This window comes from Ranitomeya variabilis, chromosome 8 (genome assembly GCF_051348905.1).
Source record: "Ranitomeya variabilis isolate aRanVar5 chromosome 8, aRanVar5.hap1, whole genome shotgun sequence".
Lineage (NCBI taxonomy): Eukaryota > Metazoa > Chordata > Amphibia > Anura > Dendrobatidae > Ranitomeya > Ranitomeya variabilis.
This window is the reverse complement of record NC_135239.1, coordinates 54,182,058-54,191,286: the sequence shown is the minus strand read 5'-3', so window position 1 is coordinate 54,191,286 and position 9,229 is coordinate 54,182,058. Positions and strand designations below refer to the sequence as shown.

The 9,229-nt window shown below is 46.1% G+C and overlaps 1 non-coding gene across 1 annotated transcript; it reads left to right on the top strand.

The window, feature by feature from the left end:
* The first annotated feature begins 8,811 nt into the window (after positions 1 to 8,811).
* Positions 8,812 to 8,896, top strand: TRNAR-UCU (transfer RNA arginine (anticodon UCU)). The gene is given in 2 exon segments: positions 8,812 to 8,848; positions 8,861 to 8,896. It is a non-coding gene; the product is annotated as a tRNA-Arg (tRNA).
* Positions 8,897 to 9,229: the final 333 nt, after the last annotated feature.

The following is a 9,229-nucleotide window of genomic DNA, read 5'->3' as shown; positions in this document are numbered from 1 at the left end:
TGGGGTCAATTCCGTATGGAGCAATATATGCGGCTCATTCTGTATGGAGCACTCTGTGGTGCCCATTATACTGTATGGAGCATTATATGAGGCTCATTATTCTGTATGGAGCATAATAATGGGCTCATTATTCTGTTTGGAGCAATATATTGGGCTCATTATTCTGTATAGAGGACTATACTGTCCGGTTTCTGAGCTAATGTAGAATGTACAATAGATATCTGCAGCGCCCCAGAGTCCTGGTCATTGCAGTACTGATGCTCCGCCGCTAAGGGGAGCTATGGTACGTCTCATGGCACTGAAGGAGTTCATCTGACCAGGTATCACATACACCAATACATTTCACAGTCTGGCCTCCAGGGGGAGCTAAGGGTGCTATTTATTAGGCCACTCCTCACCATTGCGGCTAAACTGGGGGTCAGGCAGGAAGTTAGTTCAGAAAGCTGACTGGGTTGGAACCAGACAACACCTTGTGGCAGCGGGTGTTGTGGGGGAAGATACAGTAGGGTCTCTGTCAGGTTTGGGACCCTGACAGAGGCCTGGCAATGAGGAAGAACATCACGGGACCGTGCCTGCTCAGCATAGCGGCATTGCCCTAAGAAAGGATCAGAAGCGAGATATATTGTGCTGAGTGAGAAACGAGATCAAAGCAAGAGGAGAAATACCAGTAGGAGTCGTGCTGTAAGACCGAGGCAACATCCTACTGAGGCGCACAACCGGCGGCCGGAACGCCGAGGAAGTATTTATATATCTAGCTCCAAGCAATACTTCAAACCAACGGCAGGACAGTCAGTCACAGGTAAGAGGTAAAGAGACTGCAACCTGGTGTCCTCGTTATTTACTGCGACCGGCACTTCACAACTACACCATCATTCACCACTCTTTCACCGGACGTTCCCCCCCTGACAGGCAGGGCCACGGACCGGGCCTAGCCACCGTGACAACCCCCAGAACAGAGACTCTGAGGCCCGGTACCGGGTACCCCTCGGCCCTGCGGCAGTGGGGGGGGCGCTCCATATCACTCATGTAATGTTTGGCATTGTACTATACCTATATTTCTCTGCCGTATCCGTGCATTACAAATTGTGGTATGTGTTAAAGGGGCCCTCCGGGACTCTTTCGCCCAGGGCCCATGAAAACCTGGAGCCGGCCCTGACACAGCCCATGATACACAGCCCATAAACTAAAAGGTGCTGTTTTTTTTTTTAAGCAGATTTTTTTCTAACTCTAAAATTTGTTTCAAGTCTTTCTTAGATGAACATAATTCACACTACTGTATACATATGGACTGCAACGCACAGACTGGCACTGGGTATCCTGATCCAAACTATCAACCTCGTAGATGCCCATCAACCTGTATGTTCAGGAATGGAGACCTGCCGCCGGTCTGTGCATTGTGCTCCATATATAGTGTAAAATATGCTCATCTGAAGGAGACTGTAAACAAATTACCCCCTAGTGAGTCATCTCTTTCATCATCGGGATGTCAGTACTGACCGACCATGCATGTATATGGTGGAGAACAGTGGGCTGGGGAGGAATGGATGTCGGCTGACAGCTGTAGAGGTGTAAGGACGGTAGACCTAGCCAGAACTCACTTTATTGGAAGCATGTCTAATATATCAGTTTTGCAGAAAATGAGCAAAGAAGGGTAAGGAAAGTTCGGTTAATACCTGGAGGATAGCATTCCAGCAGCTGTGCAGTATGTGTCTAAGCATGAAGCTAGCGCGTTACATTAAACTGAACCTGTCTAATATTTCTAAATAATCAATCACTGGCTCAATAAAAAAACAATCGTATTAAAGCCTAAGTGACACATTTATCATTGCTAAAACCACCACAATTTCCATTCTTGTTAATACGACTATATGCCTCATTACAGAACAGCCACGTTTTCTAGTTTTTGATGCTTTTTGCATTAGATGCGAATTACTTGTAAGTTATAATAGTTATGTCCGTGAGATGAATATATTTGCACGAGCCAAGGGGATGTTTGATAGAATTTTTATGCCCCCATCTCAAAGAAAACCTGAAATTTCATCAGCCAAGTACAGTAAATTCACAGCATGAACCATCAGAATAGATATAAAGATGTCAATGAGATTTAGAATTAGTGCTTTGCGTGTGTAGTTTACAGTTATTTTTACTAACCAGCTGAGGTAAAGCAGACAGCTGAGAGCTGGTGTTATTATTCTGGGAAGGGGCCAATATCCATGCATCTTCCCAGACTGTTAATATCATCTCACAGCTGTCTGGGTGCTAGTTTATTATATGAAGGGGGCTTATGACATTAAATATCTACAAGAGATCTATCCTATTTATTCTGTTGATCTATATCTGTATATAAGATTGCTTTATTACTTAGAAAACCAGCTTTAAATGACAGAGAATTACTGGATCTAAAAGCTGATGCTAAAAACGCACTGCATTCAGATTACATATGGATGCTTCTTGATAAGAATCGCATTGTACTCGCATGACACGCGACCTACTTTTCTGGATCAACATTGGAGTGATTTTTTTTATACCCCAGTGTGACTCACCTGTGTCCCGGCTCCCTTACGATGGCGAACGCCATAGCAGCTAATGAGATCAAGTGAATTTATAGTATAAGCCTTTTTTTTAACTTATAGAATGATCTATGCATTATACATTTGTGGTGAAATTCTTACTCCTTATTCTGGTGAAATAAAACAAGCAGGTACTGTATATGTTTCCTACATTTTATAGTTACAGCAATTGTTAGGATTGTTTCTTTAACCCATTACAGTGCAGCCAGTTTTGCCTTTTATCAGCAATTCTTCCCAGTTTTTCATTCACATCTTTCTTACCTTTTTAAATTTCCATCCATGTTGTTTTTTTCTTTGCTGGAACAAGCTGCATTTTGGAGTACATGTAACATTGATTAAAGGGATTGTCCAGGCTAACGGCAGATTTTTGAATCTACAAAGAGCGCACCCCACACGCTGCGATGATTCTCTGGTGCCAGCAGGGGGAGCAGGCGTCACGTGATGGAAAGTATTATATTTGCATACATGCGGTCATGTGTGAACTAGATGTATGTGGCCTCTCTCAATAACAGTGAATTGAGTGAGGCTGGACACGTCTAGATGGAATGTGGCCGGAAGCATGCATAGCATATACTTGTGGTCACATGACAGCTTGCTCCCAGCGCCGGTGAATCCTGACAGTGTGCAGTGCATGTGCTGTGAAGATTCAAAAGTCTGTAGTTACATAGAGTGACTGCAGAATTTAACTCAAACTGGACAATCCCTTTAACTCTTTCTGGGGGTAGAACGGAATAGGAGACTAACACTCAATCTATATTTTAGTGTATGATGCCCAACAAGCCTTCTAATAGGCTCTGATATTGTACAAAGATGGCAGACCTGAGGTCATTATTAGGCCCTTGGAAGCTATGGCATCCTTAGGCACCCAGTGATTACATAATAGGGGGAAGTGTGCAGTCGAGGTGATGGATGCAGCCCCTTCCTCGTAAAACACATACCGAGACCATATATATATGTCATTTGTCAGCAAGGAGTTAAGTTACAATTTTCAGGACCCCCACTGGAATGGGGTTTAGGTCTACGAGCTCAGTTCTTTCTGGCAGATCCATTTGACAATAAATGGAGTGGAGATGAGTATGTGCAACTAATAGTGATGAGCGAATATACTCGGTACTCGAGATTTCTCGAGCATGCTTGGGTGACCTCCGAGTATTTTTTAGTGCATGTGGGGGTTGCCTGGTTGCTAGGGAATCCCCACATGTACTTATGCTGGCTAACAGATGTAAATCATTCAGCTGCGGCAAGAAAAACTAAATCTCCGAGCACTAACAAATACTCGGAGGACCCCCCAAGCGTGCTTGAGAAATCTCGAGTAACGAGTATATTCGCTCATCACTAGCAACTAAGCTTCATTCAGGACGGGCTCTAAAGAACGCCATTCTCACGAGCACTGGGGGCGCTGCGATCAACTAGTTATTCTTAATCCAATGGTTAGGGGATCATTTGTGGAAAAGCCCTTTAATAACTGTACATGAAATGCATGGATGCTTTGCATTGGTTCATATAGGTAGATCAGAGCTGTGGCCTCTAAACCATTTATATACACACAGATCAGGCAACCTGATCCAAGAGTTTGGCTTTATTTGCATATATTGCATCTGCAGCTACTGAACTGTTACTCTCATAGCATAGGGGTTACAAAAATGAAATAATAAAGGTTTGGTTATGGGGCCATTCTATTCGCTATGTGAAGAGCTGAAAGGCAAATAAAATGATCAGTGTTATATCGCCACCTAGTGGTAACTGATGGGATTGCAACATTTATTTTACTTGCCCAGTAAGGGTATGTTTCCACGTTCAGGAAACGCTGCTTGTTTGACGCTGCGCAGCGCTGCAGCGTCAAACAAGCAGCATACAGATGTTCCTGCATAGTGGAGGGGATTTGATGAAATCCTGTCTCCACTATGCGTGGAAACCCGCACGCGGCGGCCCTGCGACTCCGGACATGCTGCGCGTCTTTTCAGATCGCAGCATGTCCGTACACCTTGCGGGGACGCAGCGTCCCCGCAAGGCATATCACAGGGCCCTATGGCGAGGGGTGCGATGATCCCGGATGTGTACTGTACACATCCGGCACCATCGCGTCCCAGAAAGGGGGCGGGGCTTAGCGCCGAGCGGCTTCGCCGCTGCGGCGATCCCGCCGGCAAACCGTACCGTGGAGCCATACCCTAAGGGTATGTGTCCACGTTCAGGATTGCTTCAGGATTTGGTCAGGATTTTATGCAGGTAAAATCCTGACCAAATCTGCACCTGAGGTCACTGGCAGGTCACCTGCGTTGTCCTTGAGTTTTTTCTGCAATGTAAGGACATGCTGCATTCTTAAAAGACGCATGTGAGTTTTCGTGGGTCTGCCGCATGCGTCTTTTACTGCATAGTGGAGACAGGATTTCATGAAATCCCCTCCACTATGCTGTAACATCTGGACGCTGCGTTTTTTATGCATGCTGCTCAACCCTGCGTCAAAAACGCAGCGTTTCCTGAACGTGGACACATACCCTAAAAGTAACCCTACCCTCCAAGTGATAAGCGACACATAGAAAACGAGGACTACAAATAACAATAATTTATGACACTGACATCTACAATGTCCAAATACCAAACTGACATGTTATTGGCTCAGGTAGCCACATATGCTGTTTACCACAAATTATAGTGATCAGAATGTAATAGTGAAGGAGGTGATTGGTATGAACCCTGGTATGGACAAACCACAATCTGTAACACAGATCTCCAGCACAGCAGTACAGAGACTGCCCCTTAGGCCGGGGACACACTTAACGTATAAAAAAACGGTCCGTTTTTCACGGCCGAGAATCGCACAAATGTTTCAAAAACAGTGATCCGTGTGCAGTGCGAGGATGCGATTTCCTCGCATCAAATGATCCGTGTGACATCCGTATGGCATCCGTATGCCGAGATTTTCTCGCAAGCTTGCAAAACCGACATCTAATGGATTTATGTGCTCAAATGTTCGGGAAAACATATATACAGTATATATATCTATATATATAATTGTCTAAGGGTTTTTCCGTCTGTCTGTCTGTCTGTCTTTCTGTCTGTCTGTCTGTCTGTCTGTCCTGGAAATCCCGCGTCTCTGATTGGTCGAGGCCGCCAGGCCTCAACCAATCAGAGACGGGCACAGCATGGCGATGATGATGTCATAATGGAAAATCCGCGTCTCTGATTGGTCGAGGCCGCCAGGCCTCGACCAATCAGCGACGGGCACAGTATCGACGTAGGTGTAATAATGGTTGCCATGGCTACGATGATGTCATAAATGTTGCCTCGACCAATCAGCGACGGGCACAGTCTGCCGCGAATTCTGGAATCATCATTGTCCATATACTACGGGGACATGCATATTCTAGAATATCCGATGCGTTAGAATCGGGCCACAGTCTAGTATATATATGTCATTGAGACACATATATATATATTCTGTATTTATATTTCATTCAGCGCGATATCTGTGAAAAGCCGGTAATTCAATTGCCGGCTTTGCATTTCTCCTTCACAAACCCGACAGGATATGAGACATGGTTTACATACAGTAAACCATCTCATATCCCCCTTTTTTTTGCATATTCCACACTACTAATGTTAGTAGTGTGTATGTGCAAAATTTGGCCGCTGTAGCTGCTAAAATAAAGGGTTAAATGGCGGAAAAAATTGGCGTGGGCTCCCGCGCAATTTTCTCCGCCAGAATGGTAAAGCCAGTGACTGAGGGCAGATATTAATAGCCAGGAGAGGGTCCATGGTTATTGGCCCCCCCGTGGCTAAAAACATCTGCACCCAGCCACCCCAGAAAAGGCACATCTGGAAGATGCGCCTATTCTGGCACTTGGCCACTCTCTTCCCACTCCCTGTAGCGGTGGGCTATGGGGTAATGAAGGGTTAATGCCACCTTGCTATTGGAAGGTGACATTAAGCCAGATTAATAATGGAGAGGCGTCAATTATGTCACCTATCCATTATTAATCCAATTGTTTGAAAGGGTTAAAAAACACACACACACATGATTTAAAAGTATTTTAATGAAATAAACACAGCGGTTGTTGTAATAATTTATTGCTCTCTCAATCCATTTTCAGACCCTCGCTTGGCAAAACAATAAACACACAATATACATACCCTCTCTGATGTCCTATCACGTCCCACGAGGTAATCCATCTGGAGGGGTTAACTAATATTACAGGCACGAGCTGCGATAAACCACTCGCTCGTGCCTGTAATCCCCGGGTGCTGAAAGGAAAGCTGGATCTATACTTACATTCAGTCGCGGTGATGCGCCCTCTGGTGGATGTCCTCATATGACCTGGAGCGTGGGAAAAAGTTCCCAGGCTGCAGTTCATGAGAACATCCAGCAGGGGCGCATCACCGCAACTCAATGTAAGTACAGATCCAGCTTTCCTTTCAGCACCCGGGGATTACAGGCACGAGCGAGTGGTTTATGCGAGTTTTTTGTGCATGTGGGAGGGAGTATCTAAGCCTCATGCTGGAGGGAGTGTCTAAGCCGCATGCGGGAGGGAGTGTCTAAGCCGCATGCTGGAGGGAGTATCTAAGCCGCATGCTGGAGGGAGTATCTAAGCCGCATGCTGGAGGGAGTATCTAAGCCGCATGCGGGAGGGAGCGTCTACGCCGCATGCGGGAGGGAGCGTCTAAGCCACATGCTGGAGGGAGTATCTAAGCCGCATGCTGGAGGGAGTATCTAAGCCGCATGCGGGAAGGAGTATCTAAGCCGCATGCGGGAGGGAGCGTCTAAGCCGCATGCGGGAGGGAGCGTCTAAGCCGCATGCTGGAGGGAGCGTCTAAGCCGCATGCGGGAGGGAGCGTCTAAGCCGCATGCTGGAGGGAGCGTCTAAGCCGCATGCGGGAGGGAGCGTCTAAGCCGCATGCTGGAGGGAGCGTCTAAGCCGCATGCGGGAGGGAGTATCTAAGCCGCATGCTGGAGGGAGCGTCTAAGCCGCATGCTGGAGGGAGTATCTAAGCCGCATGCGGGAGGGAGTATCTAAGCCGCATGCTGGAGGGAGCGTCTAAGCCGCATGCGGGAGGGAGCGTCTAAGCCGCATGCGGGAGGGAGCGTCTAAGCCGCATGCGGGAGGGAGCGTCTAAGCCGCATGCTGGAGGGAGCGTCTAAGCCGCATGCGGGAGGGAGCATCTAAGCCGCATGCTGGAGGGAGCGTCTAAGCCGCATGCTGGAGGGAGCATCTAAGCCGCATGCTGGAGGGAGCGTCTAAGCCGCATGCGGGAGGGAGTATCTAAGCCGCATAATGGAGGAGTTTTTAGGCTGCATGGTGTAAACAAGATTTCTATAACCTCATAAAATGTAACATCTGGTCTCTGCTATAAATTACCACAAACTACAAAATACATTGTCCCACCTTTATCATTAATGTCGTACTTTGTGCCAATTTTGTAGTGCAGTCACTTCTGTAGTTCAGTCATTTACGACAATAGTCACAGTCTGTGCAAAAAGGCCCAAACGCAATGATAGCTGCCACCCCTCCCCCCCCATATATTTCACATTGTCCCTTCTTTTCTATAGCAACCAATCACATCACAGCTTTTATGGTTCAAGCTGAGATACAATCTGAAATCTTTGCTGTGATTGGTTGCTCTGCCAGTTAGAGTCTACCACTTGGGGGGAGGCGTGTGAATATTGTAGGTGGTGATATAACTAAGCCAATAGATCAGCGACACTCCCTTTAACAGTTACCACATGTTACAGTTATAAAGTCCCTTAGAGAAGTGATGTACGTGCAGTAAATATGACGTCTCTTCTACGGTAAAATAAAACGCCCCATATTATGTAGAATAATGCGGCTCGCCCTCTACTGGCAACACTTAGTAACTGCTCATTGATGCCTCAGAAAACAACCAGAAAGCTTAAAAAAAGGTGACATTTTCCCGAAGACCATCCTTTCCGAAGACATACTTGGAGGAAAAAAAATAAATCACACAGCTTAACGGTGCTCTAGTAGTTACATAATTATGCGCATGCGTATTTATCGGAGATCTCAGCGCGCAAGCGCTATTCTTTATCTATTGCGCAATCCAGTTGGCCTCGCATTCGTGTGGTGGTAAATGTTCCGTCGCCCTCTCCGCGTTCGTTACTGTCTGTGAAGGGAACAGAGCCCCGTCATGAGACCGGCGGCCGCACATAACACTGCATAGAATTACATGCTGCTGCATTGGTTGCCTACTGAGCTGATATGTGTCATGTCCCCCGAATCCAACAGGTGGCTCCGTGGCGCAATGGATAGCGCATTGGACTTCTAGTGGAGGAAGCGATTCAAAGGTTCCGGGTTCGAGTCCCGGCGGAGTCGGGACCTTTTTTCATTTTTATTTTTTTTAACTCCTTCACTGCTGGACAAAACTGATTTTGTTTCTTCCATCTTTATCCTGTAACCTGATTTTTGAAATCTACAACGAGTCAGTTTCTCTTGCGGTAAATCCGCATCTGATGAGCAGATTTTCCCCATCGACTTTATTACGTTTCTGCAGCAAAAACCCCATGAAAAATAAAACTAAACATTTTCCGCACATGATTTTATTAATAATGTTGTATAAAAACTAAGTAACATGAATTGAAAAAACAAAAAAAAGTGGTTTTAGTTAAAGAGAATCATCAGGCGATCCATGGTGCCCAGTACGATGAA